Below are 20,010 nucleotides of genomic sequence, written 5' to 3' on the forward strand. Positions count from 1 at the left end.
GATAAAGAAGAAAACAAAAGAGAAATCCACAGAAAGATGTAGGTGGCAAAAAATGGATGCTGCAACAATCGAATATCAACATGGGGTTCATGTTCGTATCGAATCGACTTTTTTTTCTTCACAATGTGTTCAACTTTTTATCTCACTTGGTTTCGGTGCAGCCAAAATTTTCGTATTTGAATGGGAACGGAAAGAGCTTCGACTTCTTGGCGTGTAATACAACGATCAATTTGGCTTGGAAAGGAGAAACAAACAAGATTAGTGATAACTTCGAAGTTCGAGTGAAAGCCAATAAATTTAAATTAATCACGATCGATTGTATGTTTTAATGTAATCGAACAATCTCATTGTTTTAATTTTGTATTGAAATTCGAGACTGTTCTGAATGCATCCCGCACATGCAATTGTAAATTAATATCCGTCCATTTTCATTTTTTCGGCGTTTTAATGAAATTTCTGGCGTCCATAATTACTGAATTCGATACAATAAATACAAATCCATTATTTCAAGCTATTAATTAATGAACAAATAACACAATACATTAATTTGGCGTTGCGTGTATTTAGTTTAAAACCAAATATGTATTTAATATCATTTTATATGTTCGTTAAATAATTGATGGAACCTTACCTGAAGTTCTAAACGAAATATTTGATGAAACCTGAAAGAACCGAAAAAAAATTGATTAAAAAAATGATTTTTTGGTAAGCAAAATGCTATGAATGCAAACGTGCATTCAGTAAAATGGTAACATTGATTATAAATCTATGCACCTGAAAGGGTCGATCATTTTTCATGCATGTTAAAGTCATAAATTAAAAAAAAAATACCGTAATGTCATTGAGTGTTGAATTTATGTACGTGCACTAGTGCTTGAACGATGTGCGTTCACTACAATATTCCCATAGGACAACACATCACAATGCCGCACTCTGAATAAATTCAATTCGTAGTCGAACAAAAAGTCAAGAATTGTATTAAATTTCTTTTGGTTTAACATGTAAAGTGTCTTTTGTTCCAGTAAGCAATGGATATGGATAGCAGAGCACCGTTTCGACGCCAGCGCTTGTATGCACACACGTTTAACGGCACACAACTCGAAAAGTATTCGAGCGCAGCAAAAGTTGTCACATTTCAGTGGAGTGATCGTATTTATTGTAATCGTTAAAAGTAGCCATGCACAAAATGAATTTTAAAAATTGACTTGCCGATGCTTTTGTAAAATAAGAATCATTGGTCGGATGGTTAGAAGCTTAACTCTTAAAATAGTGTTCCATTTCAGTAGCGCTCAACATATTTCATATGAACGGCGAAAAATGCTCAATAATTCACATATCAAGTGAGAGATGCCATTGAAGCAAACTTTACCATTTAATCTCATGCATACACAAGGCACGTCTTCATAACAAATAATGGCAAATCCAAATATTCGTCGCTTCATTCTTCTCTCTCTCTCTCTCTCTCTCTCTCTTCATTTGGTTCGTCGAAAAATTCGGCGATTATGCGCCATTACGTTTCATATAATGCTGCAATAATAATAATTAGTTCGTCTGAACGCATCGAAAATACTGCCCCCGCCCGCTCCAAGTACTGCGCGAGTAAGGTGGTAAGGATTTATAGGCGATAAAGTGAACGAAGCGCACAGATAAATGAACGTAATAAAGAAGTGAATTATAGGCAAACTTTGTCGGAAAATGACGAGATGAAAAACAATTTTTCTATGCATTTCAATGTTTGATTTCCGCCCCGCTCCATGTCTTTCTAAATTCGTCTTTGAAAATGTTGCTCTCATTTTGTTCATTGTTTTCCGGTTGAAAGGCAAACGAAAAATTATACGCATCTTGAATTTTCACCACATAATACATGGTTGCGCCTTGTTGATGTTCGTTATTTCTTACAAATGCCACATCGTTACGGTAAAAGTTCATTGAAACGTCAAATCGTCTTTTGCATCGCAAACTTTTTTCACACAAGATCTTATGCTGTTGGCAGCACCATGGTTTCGCACCAAACATATGAAACATACACGTTTCTTATGAAGAGCATGGCAACCTAATTTAAAAACTACATCGAAAGTTTATCAAAATTCGACATGTGTTCAACTGAATTGAGCTTGAAACGATGATGGTTACGATCTTTGGCTCTCGGCTCAGCCAATTTCTATTCAAAAAAATTCCTAATCTAAGTTTTAAGTTTTCACATATTGCCATATAGAGTTTGTGCGAGAGCACTTGATGGCTCTCGTTTTACATATTGTTCCGTTTTTTCTTTCGAGAATGCATCATTAAAACTATCTTTGAGAAGAAAATTTAATGAGAGAGGCTTTGAACAATTCACAAAGTCGCGTTAAGTAATTGCTGCTACCAAAAGTTTACAAAGTGAAATGTTTGTGATGAACGTAAGCCATTTGCTGCAACTTTCCTAAGGAGTTGGAAGAGAAACAATAGATGCATAACGGATCCATCTCATAAACATAAGAAGAACGGAAACACACTTTGAAGTGCATCGAAAAATCTACTCTCACTGCACATATGTATTCACCTTTAAAGGCGAAAAAAGAAATTAACAGCAACAAAATGTTGTGCATCCATTGTTTTTGTTGGCTTTGATCATATCATAAATAACAACACTTAATATTTTCCGTGGATTTTCACTCCTTTTTGCAAAATATATACATACAACCCATGCGAAATTGAAATGAAAATTGCATCTGCAGAAAATAGAAGCAGATTCGTTTCTTTGTGCCTAAGATTTCGGATTTGAAGAGAAGGTGCTTACTTTAAAAACGATTAAAAAGCAAAAATGTTGGCATCAATTGCAGTTCTTTGATTTAGTTTATGCAACGCTTTTAAGCAGCTTAATTTGAAAAGCCCAAACAATACTTGACTCTCCGCATCCGTAAACATGCTAGTATACTTTTTCTACTCTTTTAATTATGGTCAAAGTTTAAGAGTTTTCAGTTGTTGTTAAGGGTGGCAACGGCGCAAATAGAGAATTTTGACACTCAAAAAACGTTCACCATCGCTTTTTCTTTCTAATAACCGTAAAATAAGTGAATGAACTTGAATCAAATGCACTTTGCTCCATGGCTAATGAATATACTTTCTTGGAGTAGTTTTTTTTTATTCTATGCGATCTTCAGATTACATATCATAATGTGTTTTGCTCCGGATATTAAATTTTATAAACTAAAATCGAAACTTTATAAAGAAAAATTGAAATTCAAGCATTTTGAAAAATAAGTAAAAAAAACTTATGGAATAAAATATGACCAAATCGATTTGTTTTATTATATTGAAGGAAGTATCCGTCAAACCAAATGATTTTCCTAAGAAAAATCATAAATGTTGTTGGTTACAAAGAAGTTTATGAGACAATGTCTTGATTCTTTTTTTCACAAAGTTCCACCGAAAGGAAAACTAAATGTGTTTCTCATTTTTCAACATTTCCTTTGCAAGCAGGTTTCCGTTGTACATAAATCAGATGGTTTTTAAGCACATTTCATGCTTTCTAAAGCTTCGTTATGCAACTATGTTCAACGATACAAATTAGTGTGCAGTTATCCGTTTAGACACAACATCGACATGTACACATTCAATATGACGAATTGCCTTCTATTTTTGCCACTTTAACCGCGACACTTTATATTTACAATTTTATATCGCTGAATAACCAATGCCATTGACTAGCTTTAAGTCGGCACATCTTGAAAGGTGATCCATATTTTGGCGACGACGCTCAAGAAGAGAGACGATAGAAGATAGAACGACGAGAGACAGAGAGGTTTTTATCGTCGAATTTCCATGTTGACACCATTGAAGCCAGCAGTAAGTGCATGCGATGTACATAGAACGGGTGCCAATAAGTCTTACGATGTATCTTGTGTGTGTGTGTGTTTATTGTTACTGAAAATCACATAAAATATTGACTATATTCTATTGCTGCTCCATATTCTATACACAATTTTATGATTCATATCTTTTGAATTTTATGGTTAACTACTTGAAGTTCGGCATTTCGGGTTCATTGTGGGTGCTTGTGCAACGAAGACTCTTCAACAAGATCTCAGAGTATTGATGATTTTGTAAACTATTCGGTTGAGATTGATGTTGAAATGATGGAATTTTGGTAAATCTGAGATAAGAAAATCGCTACCAAAAATCTTCTACATCGACAATGTACAATTTATGCTATGTTGCTTTTGGTGCGGAAGGAAACACGTTGGTATCTTATAATATCAAAATGTAGAACTGAATAACGTTAGGATACGGAAATGCTACGCACTACTGGATCTTTTCATTTCGTTTTTTTGTTGTTGGCGAAGAAATTCTTTGTTGTAATGATGCCACCAATCGAATCATCGAAAAGTCTCATTCGTCCGAATGAATAATTCAACGACTTAGTTCGACCGAAGGCATTCGCATAAGAACGAATTACGAAAGAAAACAAATTAGCCAAACAAAGAAATGTCAACATCAATTTTCGATTTGGCCAAGCACAAAGACAATCACTTCATGATGACTGTCGTGTATTTGCTTCACCATTCCCATTGCATGGAATAGAAATTAACATCTTTTTTTTTCGTGAAAATAGACAACACAAACGAAATAAGAATGCTATGTGCTTTTGTTGTAGCTGACGTGATAAATGGGTCTGATGAACGTTTCTTCTCGTTGAAAGCTGTGCGAATGGAACAACGATTAGATATGCATTTACCACAAACGGCCATTTTATTATGTGTTCGGATTTTCAATCAATTATTGTATTCGAAATGTGGATAAAGCGTTCCAAGTACGAGTCCAGCATCACATAATTCTTCTTTGAAATGTTCTTGGTCTCGCTTATTCATACACATGTACACAATAGCAAAAATAAATCCTTTATTTTGACGCCTGTACAACCGGCAATGATGATAAATTGTTGGAGGAAATACTTTCGCACGAATTTTGTATGTACAGTTTCCATCAAGAAAACTAAATTGTACAACGTTGAGTTGGACGGGTATTTGTGCCACTTTTTCCGACAACATGATATGTATCTTCTATGTATTGTTCAGAGAAAGAAAAATAATGCACAAGGAAATAAGGAGCAACAGCTCATTGTTAGTTTGAATAATTAATCAATTCAAATCATTATTATCGTGGTCGATAATATATTTATTTTGACATACAATACACATATTTTCAAATATTTTGTTGTGTTCAGTTTAATATCGTATAAAGTGTCTGAATGACATAAAAACGATTTTCCAACTAGAAGAGGATTAAATCAAACATAAATAATAGATGTGTACTTATATTCATATTAAAAACAAATATGACTACCGAAACGACACAATATGTACTGTATATTAACACCAAAATTGTTTTAATCAGAACAATAAGTCTTCAAACAATGATTCGTTTTGAATAATTTCACTGATTGCTAATAGAACGATTCGATTATGATCTATAATTACAATTGATTTCATGAAATTACCCTGTATCTCTAGACCACTTCTAAAATCGTCTTGTTTAACATGATTTTATATCCAGCATGAGAATTATTTATAGCATTTGATTTTCCATATAGATTAAATTGCAGTCATAATTCGATAAGCCAAGAACCTAGATTTTCAAGTTGGCGATCCGCGGTAATTTCACATTTTTAGGTATTGAAAAAAGGACTTTCCAAAATGAGTGAGCGGTAATTTGAAATCGATTGTTCGGACGTTACACTCGATTTATGACCAAAAACATTTTGTGTCGGAGAAATACATTAAAACCACTTCATTGAGTATTAGCCAGAAGAATTGCTTTGCTACCGAATGGATATCAATTTTATCAAATTTATGCGTATGTAAACATTTGCTTAAAATTGTATATCTCATAATGAAACGACGAGTAGTACATACACACACAGCGTACTCATTGTGATAAGCTTAAATTGTATAACAAACAAAAAGGAGCTTTATCTAATGCAACATGAAAACATCATTATCAAATCTATTTTCGTCAAAATACATCATCACAACCAACATTATTAACATCATATTGCCAGCATATCTCAATTTAATCATATCAACATCATACAAAATGAGTTGAAGTTATTTGACTTTATCTCCACTCCATTGTAACCAAATATAAATGTTTTGACGGATCATCGCAAACATCCTGCATTGTCTCTCACTTAAATGTGGGTCGGTAATATGAATGTCCAAACAACTTTGAAATCCTTTCAAAATGGAAGGGCGGTATTAACACAAAAACTCAAAATTACTTGTTAAAACAGTGAGTCAAATGAAATTTCAACGCCAATAACGGTTTATTCATGCTTAGATTTCATTTTATATCATATAAATAGATATCGATTTTGTATAGATAAAAACAGTTTTTGCAGAGTGATTAAATATTCGAAATGCATATTCCGCATATTGGTTTTGATATTGTGCTTTGACCCGTTTATATTTGCTCGTCCAGACTTGGAAGATATGTTAAACATGTGCGTATCCAAATATGATTTGTCTGTGTTTCTTTGCGAAGTTAAACATTCAATTTTTTTTGTCGGTTTGAATGCGATCCAATGACCGTGAAATTACTTCGTCGCTGTTCTCACTCCCAAATGGTAAATAAGTATGGTTATGGGTATTTCTTCTTTGAATATTTTGTCTGAATCGAATCGGTAATCTATGTGTCTGAAATGGGATTACCTAAAAATGTCATTCATTGGAAAATATGGTACAATTCCATAAAACTAAGACAACAATTTTCATTTAATAAGAGTAGATTATGTGAATTGAGTGAAAATTGGCATCGGTTCCGATGTCGAGAAAATGACATGGGACTTTATCAAATGAAATCACCCTTGCATTACGTTTAATTTCATTTTGTCTACGCATAAAGTTGTTGACCTTTTTTAGGCTAAATAATTCAGAATTTGTTCGAAGAATTTGAAGTAACCAACACAAAGCTTCTGGTTAAAAAAAATCGGTACAATTCAATTAAAAGTCGCTTGAGGTTATCATTTCAAGCTGCTATATGTTTCACAATGTTACATGGCAACGAAAACATTTTTTTTCTGTTTTAATGTTTTTGCATGAAACCTCTTTGTCATTAAACAAACCATAATTTTTTTCTGAGTTTTATTGTCAGAAGAAACATCGGCGTAAATATTCTGAATGGCAAAAAATGGTATATTAGTTTGTATCACAGCAACAATATAGATACATTTTATTTATACACTTTTGAAACGTTACATTGTAAAACCATTTGAAAGTGGGTTAATTACATGCGGACTAACACCCCCCCCATGTGCCCATGTATGTTGTTGATAGCGAACATAATAAGTTTATCATCAGAAAATAGAATATAACGTTCATTTCTTTGAAATGTGACAAAATCGAATTTGTTCATCAGAGCGAAAATATTACCCAGAATTAGTGAATAAGTATATATTCATACGTCACAATTATTATCACAGCGGTCGGCAGTTCGTGCGAGTGGCGCAACCACCTTAGTGTAATGAAAAGTCGACTCGCTAATTATACAGGAAATTTCCAAATCTCAATCTAAAAGACCTTTCGCCGCAATTGAGCCATAGATTAAGAATCAAACATTGAAATTTGGTAATCTATCGAATTTTGGTTTCGTCACTCGTTTTTCACCTCGACAACAACAACAATTCAAATCATATTTTTGGTAACTTGTCAATCAGCATACATCGTGCTCTATATATCTGTTGGATGTTTGCTATGTAGTATATGTGTGTGCTTTTTGGTGCTGACTGTAAATAATTGGATGGGTTTTTTGGTGATGCTTACAAAGCGTGCCGTGTTATCAAAGGGGGTTTACTATCTGTGCCAACACACACATACAGTACGGTGGAAAATGAAGCTGGTTGAGCAAACAGTATGATATGTGTGGTCTTTGTGCAGACACCAAAGCATGTAATTAGTATTTCCTCTAATTGAATTTCATACATTTTTTGCACTGCATGTTTCGCATGACCCAAATGTGTATGGGCATTTCTGGCATGTTGAGCTCAAAGGCGTTTTTAATCCAAAAATCCACAATTGCAAAGTTGTGTGTGTGTGTGTGTGTGCATTCATTGCGTTGAAACTGTGAAAGAGGTCAGAATTCCAATACTTCTTACGATGAAAATTCACCCACTGGTGTGCAACAATTTTCGCGAAAATATCTTTGGTGCGTAATCGCAATTTCTCTCTTGAGAGTATTGTGTGTGTCCGTTTAACGGTGGATAAAATATATAAATAAATGCTTCAACAAACATCAAATGGTTTTGTTATGATGAAACGTGTTTGAAAATGGAATATAACGTGTACGAACAATGCAAACATAGAAATGTCATTAAACATTTTATTTACAGGATTTCTAGCCATTTTCCATTTCGGTGGGAGCATAATGATGTCATACATACCCAATGTTGATTTGCAAATAAAAATACATGGGTGATAACAGTTTTATCGAAAAATGGCACATCTTTTACATAAATCACACTTATAAAGTTCTTTTTATGATAGCGAATAGCAAAAGAAAAAGTATATTACTTCAAATATGCATAAATGTATATACAACAACCGATTCCATTTTTATTCGTTTCGCTGTTTTTGCTCTTTCCGTATCTTCTGTCGCTTTCGATGGAGTTGTCACATCAGAAAGACATGGCATGCAGAGCTTTTGATTTGCGAAAAAAAAGAGGCAAATGCAAATACACGCATACACATACACATTCATTCGAGATACTGTGAGAAATGAACAGCGTCTATGAATAAGAGATGACGCACAAAAAACCGTATAGGAGGCGAAAAAAAAGTTAGAACAAACAGTAATTTTACACAGACGAAAAAAGCGCTCAATGTCTTTTCCTGCGGGATAAAGTGTTTAAAAACATTCAAAACGACGATATGTGTATACAATCGTTATTTTTTGTTGCCTTGTACAAAACGATGAGTACATGAAAGCAGATGTTGCCGTGAAGCGAGCTGAAAAACGAATAGAAAACATGAAAGAAGATCGATAGCAAAAATATCTTGAAACGGGCTCATAAGCGATATATATTTATATACATGTGTGTGTGTGTGTGCCTGTATGGAAAGATACATGCCCCATAATGTATTTAGATTTGCATTTTTTTCATCGTCTCATCTCATGTTTCAAATCACACGAAACTCTATGTGATGTGAAAATCGAACAAGTTACACAATTTGCGGAATACGTGACTTCGACAACATTCCCTCGCGAAAATCGGCTGATAAAAAATTAGATAAAAAGCGAGAAAGAAGAAAGTTCGCTTCACAAACACTTGAAATTCATTCCAATTTTGATATACAATGTTTGTTCCAATTGTGTATATGTGTTGCTTTCCTAGCACACATCAGTTATCGGCATGAACTTCAAATATACTTTTGATATTGGCACAATCTCTGGTTCCTAGGGTATTTTTGTTGTTTGATTCGAATTTTGCTTTGCTATTTCCTTTTATTTAAAAAAAAAAACGCCAGCTTTATGGCTGGGGTGTCACTGTAATCAAAACAAATAATTCATTGTGATGATTGCGTCTTTTAGACTTTTATGCCATATGCACCCCTATTGTTAACTGTGTTGCTGCTTGAACGTCAGCTGATTTTTTTTTTATACAAACTGTTTCCATTGTCGTTTGATGTGCGGGTGCGGCGCGTCGTTTTACGATTAATACCTTTCAACTCGCGCGCTTATAATTAAGATTCATTTGACGATAAATGATGTGCAGAATGTTGTCGGCTTTTTTCTCTCTTTCTCACATCAAACACAAAAATTGTCATACATAATGGTTTCTAGCGTGACAAAGTTCATTCCATTTTTGATAAACAAACACCATTTTATACGACCAAGAATATTATTGTTAATGTGCACAATAACACATTTTTTATCGAAATTATTTGCCTGCGCGTTGAGGCACAACTCATACTTTGTGCTCACTTAATCGAAATTTATTTCCTTCAGGTTCTTCTTGGTTCAGCCGTATGCCTTTGGCGCTTTACCTATTGTTTTATACATTGTGCACAGAGCATTTTTCATCGATTTTTTTTTCGCCATTATGACGTTGAAAAATGAACATACTTTATACCGTCGTTTCGAGATTATATCGAAAGACATTCGCGAGTGCATGAATAAGAAATGAATTGAGTAGTTGTCATTTACGGAAAATCGTGCGAAAATTTGACACATTCAATTTTTTTCGTGAACAAATTACGGCATTTTAGAGAAAAGGGGAAATAGTTCAAACGACAATTTGGAAATTTCACACATTTCTTCATAATGAACAAATATACAGAATGTGCGAGTAAATAGTAAAGCAAAGTAAGTTTGTTGTAATAGAAAAAACACCTTCATTTCTACCGAGTTCCGAGAGTTGAATAAAAGTTCTTTTAACTTGCAATTTATCGAAACGCTCCAAACCAAACAAGTTTGCAAACACAAAGATCCAATGTAAGATGGAGAAACTTATCTCAAAAATAGTTTTTTTTATATGAACTTACGAAAGTCAATAATAATAATTATTATTATAATTAACCAACTGAATCGCTGAATTTGTGTTTAAAATTCTATAAAAAGTCAACATTAAATAGTTCAAGTAGTTGCAATTCGCGTTTTTTTATTCAAATTTGGTTGCATTTTAAAAATTCATTTTTCTGCATATTTTTTTTCCGTTCCGTAACTAGATTCTCTAAGTGTATATGTGCGTGCGCGAATGAAATTAGAATAAAAATGTGATACGTATTATGGTTCATTCTTTTAGTTTGTTCATCAAGTGTCTCTCATGTGTCTCATCAAGTGGTATGACATGCATAAAATTTAATGTCATCACGTTCACACTATAATGAATGGTTGAATTGTTGCGTGAGTGCCCGGGCACGAGAGAAAAAAAGAGAGTGATGTTTACTTTCTATTGGTATGGTGTGTTTGTTCGTCGCCAAATGTCATTTATACCAATATTTTCTGCTGCTTTCACACAGCGCTGAATCAGGATCATAACATAATTTATCAAACTATGTGTGTACTCTGTATGCACGCTACTTTTGTGAAAAGAAATTGCGCGTGGTGGAATGGCAATGTCTTTGATGATGCTGAAAACGAGATAGCTTTTACGTTTTCTATATGTTGGTGATTTTTTTTTTCGCTCATTGCTGCTGCAGAATAGCATGATTTCCAAATGTAAAAGCCTCTTTTCAAATGCCGACACTGCAAAGTGTTTCATGCATGTAGTAGCTTTTTCTTCATCTGCTTTTATTTTCTTTTTTTTCCTCTCTCTTTCCTGACAATTTTTCGCTAGTTTTGCAGACTCTATCGCTGCCGGACTGTCTTCGTGCATGCAAACGATTTTTTCTTTTTTCGTTTTCTTTTCGTTTTTAGTGAAGAGACTTTTATGCGGCACATTTCATTTTGTGTGCGCTCTCACTTCGAAAATGAGGACAACAGGAAAAACATATCCTATTCAAAGCAAATAGACACAACGAACACTACAAACAGAAATCGTAATTTTATGCTCGCTTCCTCATTCATATTTAATTCTAATAAAAAGATATATTTATAATATGAGTAGATGTATGCATGTTTGGGTGTGTGTGTGTTTTCATGCTAAGAATTTTCAACAAAAAAAAAGTGAATCCGTTTGATGATAAGCCAGCAAATGGGATAGATAATGTAAGAGAAATTGTGAAAATATGTTACACTGTAGAATTCGCTTTTGCATTTAGATCAAACGGAATAATAGTTGAGGAGTGAAAAAGCCGACTTTATTATTTATGATGATGATTGTATATAGTTCAAAAAGTGCATCGTTTGACAGGCAACTATGAAAATAGGAAATTTCCGATGAAAGAATGTTCACAAACAATAGCCATAATACCATGAATGGAATGTATATCATAAATAGAAATACAATACCAACAATTTGCAATGCAATTTTCAATCCATTGAGTGTTGGGGCATGAACACTCATCAAACACTTTGTTGAAAATCGAATTTCTTCGCAATGTGAAACGTGAGCTTGATTTTGACTTAACATTGTTGAACAGAGAATTCAAATTGTTGTATTTGAAATTCTTCATTGATATGGCAATGGAGATACCGAATGAAGGTGAATGTGTGCCAATTTATCCATTGATAATTGTTCAGTCGGAAATTGTAACGTATTTGAAAAAAATGAAAATGTTAAATAGGTGGGTTTCATGCCATTTCCTTTCCATTTTCTTGCTTATTCTTGTTGGTATTCATAGGCTTGTTATCGGAGAATGCGTTTCGCATTTCATTTCGACAGTGAGTCTGTAAAAATAATCCTCAAATAGAAATATACGAGATTTATATGTGAATCGAATGTTAAAATCTCACACTACTTCTACATGTTAGTGACCCAATTTGGCCTTTTGAAATTGGAAGCCAATTTGGTGTGCTCTTTGTTTTTGTGATCGATTTATTAACACATATATGTGAATAAATAAGTCGGCCGAAAATTGCGAAGACACACACTATCAGTGATATTCGATATAAAAATGTGAAGGGGGAAAAATTGGTGTATGTAATCACATCACATTGTCTGCCGTTATGAAGAATGATTTTTCTTTTTTGTGACAAACAATTCTAGTGGGTGAACTTTCGAATCGAATTACACTTGACGATAGAAACAAGATTAGTTTGTTATTTTTCCATTTGTATCTGAAAGACCGCAATTTCTTTTGTTCATGAACAGATGGAATACGTGATTTATTTTTGCGTTGATGATATAATCGAATGTAATGAGACAATTTGTTGGTGTTGGGTCGTCGTCCTGATCGAATAAAAACATGGATTTTGAGGAAACGAATCATTATAAGTGTTGATTGATTCGACCTACGCCTATATCAAAGTCATTTATCATTCTCGTTTATCGTGTTACAAATCATTGGACTGTCACCATACCAATGTTTACAAAGAAATTGTTCAGATACTTGTGACATCACATTAACTTTAGACAATGTCATCGGAAATCGATGAATTTTACTACATTTTTGCATAATAATGCATTTGAAACATGGTTTAATGTGTTCAACTATTACATGCGATGATGAAGAGTCATTTAATTAAAAGTTGTATTTAGTTAAAAACTTTTGGACTTTATATTCGCTGTTTTCAAGAAGGTATGTCATTTTCTTCATGTGATATTGATCGAAGTTCATTTTCGAAATTGTGAACAACATCAACACAAATAAAATGATTGAAACTCAATTTTAATCAGCTTAATGTGAGTTTTTAAGAGCCATTTGATGCAATTCATACTTGAAATCGTCTACAAAAAATGAAATGTTCTTTCTCGTTTGTTGCTTTAAGTTTTGAGCAGTTATCGTGCAGCCAGTTCGCATGCCACAATTCGATTGGAGAAAAGTTTCCGATGTGTGCTCATGGCATGTCAAATTGTTTATAAATATGCTTCGAAACATGTCAATTTATCAATTCTTTTTATTAAATTTATTTGTCAAAAACTCCCATGTGGTTTTTCGCTGCTGAAACTCGTGCACAAACAATGGCAATGATATTCGAGCTCACATGCATCGAGTGTAACAAATGAAAATGGAGCGTTTGACAAACAATACCAAAACCGAATTTCAAAATGAATCGATTACATGAAATCCATTTATAGTTCGCAAGGAACGGGTAAAATGTAAGTAAATTAAAGTGCTTTCAATTGTAACCACGTATCAAATACAATATTACAATAAAGCTTAATGATTGCCATTTCATAAATCGTATTGAATTCAATATCAAATTATATGCCATTTGATAGAAAGCAACACAAATAAATTCTCTTCGTTTACTTGTCTTCTGTATTCTTTCCTCTCTCTCTCTCTCTCTCTCTCTCTCTCTCTCTCTCTCTCTCTTTCTCTTTCTCTCCTTCGTGTTTTTGAGAATTCGCACTGTTGGCGCATTTTCGTGGAGAGATTTGTTCGGTTGAATGAAAACTGTACTTCAATTTCGAGAAACATTTCGACAAATACTTGAAATCACAATCTCTTTGTATTGAATATCAATTGAAATTGCATACGGCATCGGAAATAAAGCTCAACCAAAAAGTTGGAGTCAAGAATGCAAATGTTGGTACAATTCAAACTCAAACAACAATGATAAGTTTTAGTCATTGGAATGACATAGTTGTTCAATTGAATAAATACGATTATCGTTTGGTTGGGGCTGGTTGGGGCACAAGTTTCAAAAACTTTCTATTCGCCTCTGAAGTATCAACAATACTAGATTTAACAGCGACAGCGGCCAACACACAACAAAGCAACAACAATAACAAAAAAAATGTATCCGCTTCGAATACAAACCGCAGAGCATTTCGATGGAAATACAGCCTGCACATATGGTACCTCCAGGCTAGAGGTCAAATGGAATTTCCTCAAATGAAGCTGCGCTCGCACACATCTATACAAATGAGCGAAACGTTATGCAATCGTCATTTGGCAAATTTGGTTTTTCTTCGAAACGCACAACTTTATTCGGCAAGAAGTTAAAATTAGATTTAATTAAACCACAACGAAGAAGTGGAATGAAAAAAAAACTACAAACATTATTGTTGGAAAAGTTTCGATAAAATCGCTTAAATGGATTTTCAGTTCATGCGAAGTTTACTAGAACAAAATGCTCGTAGCACGGCGACATTCAAACAAAGGGGAAAAAATGTCGCCTTTTGCACAAATTCGTTTTTCGTTTCAGCTTCATAAAATTGTCGTGTTAATTACCACGATAAGCAATTAAATGTATCCAAGCGAAAAGTGAGAGGAAAAAGCCCCTTAACCACAATTAGAATAATAAATTTTCCAAACGAATTGCGTCATACTCTTACCGTTGCCGTTACACTTGAATAAGTAAATACACGATAGTCGGATTTCTTCATTGGACTATGCGCTCCCTTTGGATTGGCCCTTTCACATGGAAATGTTGGCAATGATTTGAACAATAAACTGATGCATCATGTGAAAAGTGGAATGCAAGCGTACTGGAATTTAAAAATTCAAGAGAGAACAGGTAAGGTTGTCAACACATATATTAACGAATTTTAAAAATTTATAATTTTTAGTCAAATAAGTAAATTTCCAAGCAACAATGACTAAACATAAGAATGTACTTCTTTTCAAAAAAACGATAGATTTTTCAAGCATTTTTGATTATTTAAACAATATCCTAAGCTCTGCAAGTCTTTTTGTCTCAACATTATTGATTGTAATTCGATTCTAAATGCAATTTTGCAAAATTCGACTCTAAACCAATTACAGCAGTTCTATAAGATACATAAGATGTCACTCAGAATGAAAAAGACCTAACTAATCTCCTCTGTTTATAGAAATTCCCGGGGGCTACTTTTGTAAATCATTTTCATTCGAAGCCACACATTTTCATGCTTGAATAAACTGTTTTATGTATACAATTATTTTTGACAATTTTATAGACTGTAAGTCAATTACACTCTGGATCTATTATCAGAATTGATTTATATTGATAGTTAAAAAAGCGACAATGAGGAATGAGCCCATTATATTATTGCTATTCTAATTTGAATGCAATTTCAAAGTAACACAAACAGTCATTCGAAACCACTGGCCAATGATTGAAAAAGCACTAGAAACAAAATTTGGAATATGAGAATTCCAATGAAAATTAATTTTTATTTGAAAAATGCGATTTCCACATGGACAATGTTTGCACACAGAAATCTACAACCAAATGTTTCATTTGACTTCTCTTATAGTTCTTTCGTGATATTGTAAAAAAAAATCGTTTATCTCTAAAATAATGCAAAAGCTGTTAATGTCGATAATGCATACAGTGCATTGATTTTCCGGTGAATTTATTTCACCGTGTCCAAACTACTTTTTCGTAAATTAAATTTTCCTCGTAAATTTTGCGTCATTGTAATCGAAAAAATGAGTTGACTATTTTTTGTGGATGTTGCAACGAGCGCAAACTGTCAACAAACCAATATAAAGTAAACATTTCAAGCGAATTCAAAACTTTCAATGTCATTCAAACTTTTAATTTGATTGTTTTTGACGTGCTGGTGTTGTGCTGCTGCTGGCAATTACTGTTGCTCTGATCGGTCTCGATTCGATGTTCAAATAAACATTGATATTTTGTCGAATTAGTTGAGCAACTTTTTCACAATTGAGTTTGACGGGTTTTTATTCAACTCGCTTCGGTTGAATACTGAGTCGATAAAAAAAGTTGATCATTCAGTTTTTGGTAAAGTGATGTGGTTCACAAAACATTTCATATGATTTGGTTAAACTGTAATAAGAGTCTGGAATTTCATTCTTTTTGGCAAATGTAAATGGCATAAAGTACTTGTTATCCACTTGTCTAAGAACATTTCGGATCTCAAGCAATTATGCTTGGTTCTAGTTGATTTTTTTTATTATAGCCCTATTTGTTTGTCCAATATTGACACAACAAACTTTTAGCCGAAGAAGAATCAGTGGTGCATAGGCAAAAGCGGCCCGTTGTAATGGAATCATAATCGAATTTCGCGAGAAACTCTGCAATTTAAAATGATTCCATTCATTTTTTCTTCTTGTTCTCGCTCTCGGTTTCTTCCAATTGGATGCAAAAGCAAGTATGTCTAGCAGAGCGAACATTTGTCCTAGTCTGGTCGGAGCTGAGGATTTTACATTCAAATGAAACAAAATTTTTTTTTTTTATTTACATTGAAATGAAACAAAAAAAAATTATAAATAAAAAGAAGTTTGCATAATATGCTCAAGCATAAATATCGAATTCAAAGTGGCCAACATAATCCAATTTAAGAATACTTGAAGCGAAACGCAAGTTTCATATCGTCAACATTTTCATACTACACGGTAAACAGTTGACTTTGAAATTAATCCTTTTTATTCTTTTTTTGTATTTAAACGTTTTCGTATTTTTATTATTTGGATGAGCCATAATACAGGAGAGAAACCCCCCAATTATGGAAAATCTTTGATAAAGAAAAAAAATATAATCCAATTTTTATAAATTTTGCGGTGTTTGCGTTGTTTATGTTAACGGAAAAATTGTGTTTGTTTGCCGAGAACTTAACGTAAGAGATTTTTAACTTGTTTCAAAACAAACGGCCTAAAACCCTAATAAAACTTATTCAGTGCGTCTCGCGAACGCATAACAATTGACCACTACTGAACAAAAAATGCACACATTCAAAGTTGTTGTTGCGCTTTTGTCATTCAACCGCGTGAATCGAATGTCATTTTTCGTTTTTGATGATTTTTAAAGGGCATTTTTCATTCATATTAAACGAAACGGTTATCGTACTTAATGCACACATTTAGAAACAAAAACAGAGAGAGAGAGAGAAATAGAGAGGTTTAGAGTAAAATTTACGCAGTGAATTGTGTACTGAGATAGAAGCGGGCCACAAATATGGGCGAAAAACACGTACGCACCATAAATAAATGCATGACACGGAACAAAAGAGTTGAAGTCTTTGTGCGTAACATTCTTTTTTTCGGCATTTCGAAACATTCGGCTTCAGATGTAATTCTCTCTTTTTTTCGGCGGAATTTTATTAAAATGAGATTTAATAGAAACAGTAAGGAAATAACTTTTGCAGGCCCTTTTTCAATGAAATAATAGGAAAAAAAGTTGATTCTTGTTTTCAAAGGATTGAAAGGGCTATGCTGAAATTTTCTATTTTTTTTTTCAATTGAAGCCTAAAGCGCATCAAGAAGCGGATGCCAGCGTTGGAATTGTTTGAAATGTTTAACATACAAACCGGTGTTCAAAAATCAAATATTTCAAATGAAAAAGTTTAACGTTGTACTATAACTCGTTCAAACGGTTTGCAAAATTTAGAATTTTGTTATACATTGTCTATTCTTCGCTCAACCATTTCAGAATATATATATATTTTTTTTGTTTTGAGTTTGGTGTGGTGGCCATTTTTGCGTAGCAATTTTAATTACTTGAATGCTTTTATACGTCGCTGAGCGATGGTCGCTCTCCGTCCGCATTCTGTGGTTATTCTTCTTCGTTGCTATTTTTTTCGATTTTGTTGCAGTTTGTCAGCGGCTGTATGTTAAGGGTCTATGTAATAATTACACTTCGTGAACATTTTGCCGAAGTTTCGAAGCAAAATGTCTACAAAAGGTTGTGTGACAGAATTAAAAGTGCGTGTTATGCTTCACTTGTTGCCAGTGGAATGTGCACAACAAAAAAAGGGTACCAGACACTTAATTATGCCTACAGAAATTCAAAATGCCGGTTTTCGGATGTTCTGGAACTTTTCTTCCTCTCTCCGCTATTGGCTTTTCGCTATTTCTCTCTTCAATATTAAGCAGATTAAAGGCGACCTTTTCGTTTCGAGCGTATGAACTTTCATTTCATCGGTCAAACGATTCCGAATCAGGGTCGTAACACACATTCATACTTACCAACAAAACAAAAACTTTCAACATAAAATTGTGCAACTGAAAATTATGTGCGAATCCTTTTCCATTCTCAAATGTGAAAATCACATTTTATTAAAAGTTCTATATCACATTTTCACCCTGTCAACTATTCGTTTATGCATGCAGTTTTGCACAATGATTTTTTTTTTTCTGCAAACATTGTTCTTGCCAAAAAAAAAGAAGAAAATCACGGTAGTGTTTGGAGTCAATTATTTGGTTCATCCATACAAAGCATGAATGCGGCAAAGTAAGTGACACATATTTACATCATGTTTTGTCTCCGAAAACTTTTCATCGAAAATTTAATCAAAACTTATTAAATATTTCTGCTTTTCCTTGTTCGCTTTCATTCGGTTGGCATTCATTTGCAAGTTTATTTCGCATTGGCGCCTTCTCTGTGAAAACTTTCGCATACAATTCATTCAGCGCACGGCACATTTTTAATACATAAGGTATAAAATTCAAATTAAAAAGTTGGCTGCAGATTATTCAAATTGCGTGTATGCATGGTACACACTTGACGGTGTAGACAGCATTTTGAATTACATTCATGCGAAATAATTAACATTTTATATGGCAATGATGACAATTTAAATTGAGAACTGTGAGTAAAATTAATGTCAATCTCAAATGTTGTTGGTTGGTTTTAATGCCTTTTTTCCACTTCGTTTCATCAAATAATCTGGAAACAACAGCCATTTATTTTGAATGCGTTGCTATCGGTTCTCATTGCTATCAACAGACATGAACATTTCATGCAAAAATCACGTAATGACTTTGTATTGTTTACTTGCTTTGCATGTTGCGCATTCCCAAATGCATTTTTCGGGTTTTTTAGTTTTTGGGGTAATTTTCCGTAAATAGTGAATAGAGCGAAGCAGATTGTCGTGTGCTAAATTTTCCGCATAAAATGCATTTTCGGCGCTACAGATTTTATGCAACAGTTTATCGTTTTATGTGTGAACAAATGATTAATTTTCATTGAGTTGCCGCTACTCTGTCTCTCTCCCTATCTCCCGCCGACTCTCTCTCCCTCTTTCTCGTGTCAACGTCGTTGTCGTTATCATTATTGTTGCTATTGTCATTGTTTAGTTAGTGTGCACGCCGCTGGCAATGGAACAGCACATAATCATAAAATGAAGATCTGATTGCACGATGCGATCGTTTGCTGCATGTGCAATACATAAATAAATTTATAAACTCGAGAATATTTTATGCGAAGTAAATTTGCATAAAATGCTTGTAATGTGATTGCGCATACGATGGTTTCGGATGTTTCAAAGAAGCTTATTACGGATCGTATTGTGAGCGTTCTGAGTCTGAATTAAATGTCACTAAACAAAAACATATCCCATACACACACGTGTGCAAACATGGAATGTGTCTAATCGTTAAAGTAAAACATGCCAGCTAATCTATTTAGCATTTTGTAATCTCAATGAAGACGAACAATGAAAAGCAGCGATGCGAGAACTGCCATACAGAGCAACGAACACAAAAAAACCACAACATCACATTATCGGATGCCAGTCTAATTCAACGACCAAAATGAAAAAAA

General features: G+C 33.7%; 1 protein-coding gene across 3 annotated transcripts in view; it reads right to left on the reverse strand.

Annotated features, from left to right (window-relative positions):
- LOC116347548 overlaps nt 1–20,010 on the reverse strand; it is a 244,078-nt gene that overhangs the window by 21,359 nt on the left and 202,709 nt on the right. For all 3 annotated transcript variants that reach the window (XM_031778169.1, XM_031778170.1, XM_031778168.1), the window contains one exon: nt 632–662. The gene's annotated coding sequence lies outside the window, so the exon portion shown is untranslated. The remainder of the gene's footprint in view (nt 1–631; nt 663–20,010) is intronic.

Source organism: Contarinia nasturtii, unplaced genomic scaffold, assembly GCF_009176525.2.
Source record: "Contarinia nasturtii isolate CC-2019 unplaced genomic scaffold, AAFC_CNas_1.1 Cnas_scaffold_1964, whole genome shotgun sequence".
Taxonomy (NCBI): domain Eukaryota; kingdom Metazoa; phylum Arthropoda; class Insecta; order Diptera; family Cecidomyiidae; genus Contarinia; species Contarinia nasturtii.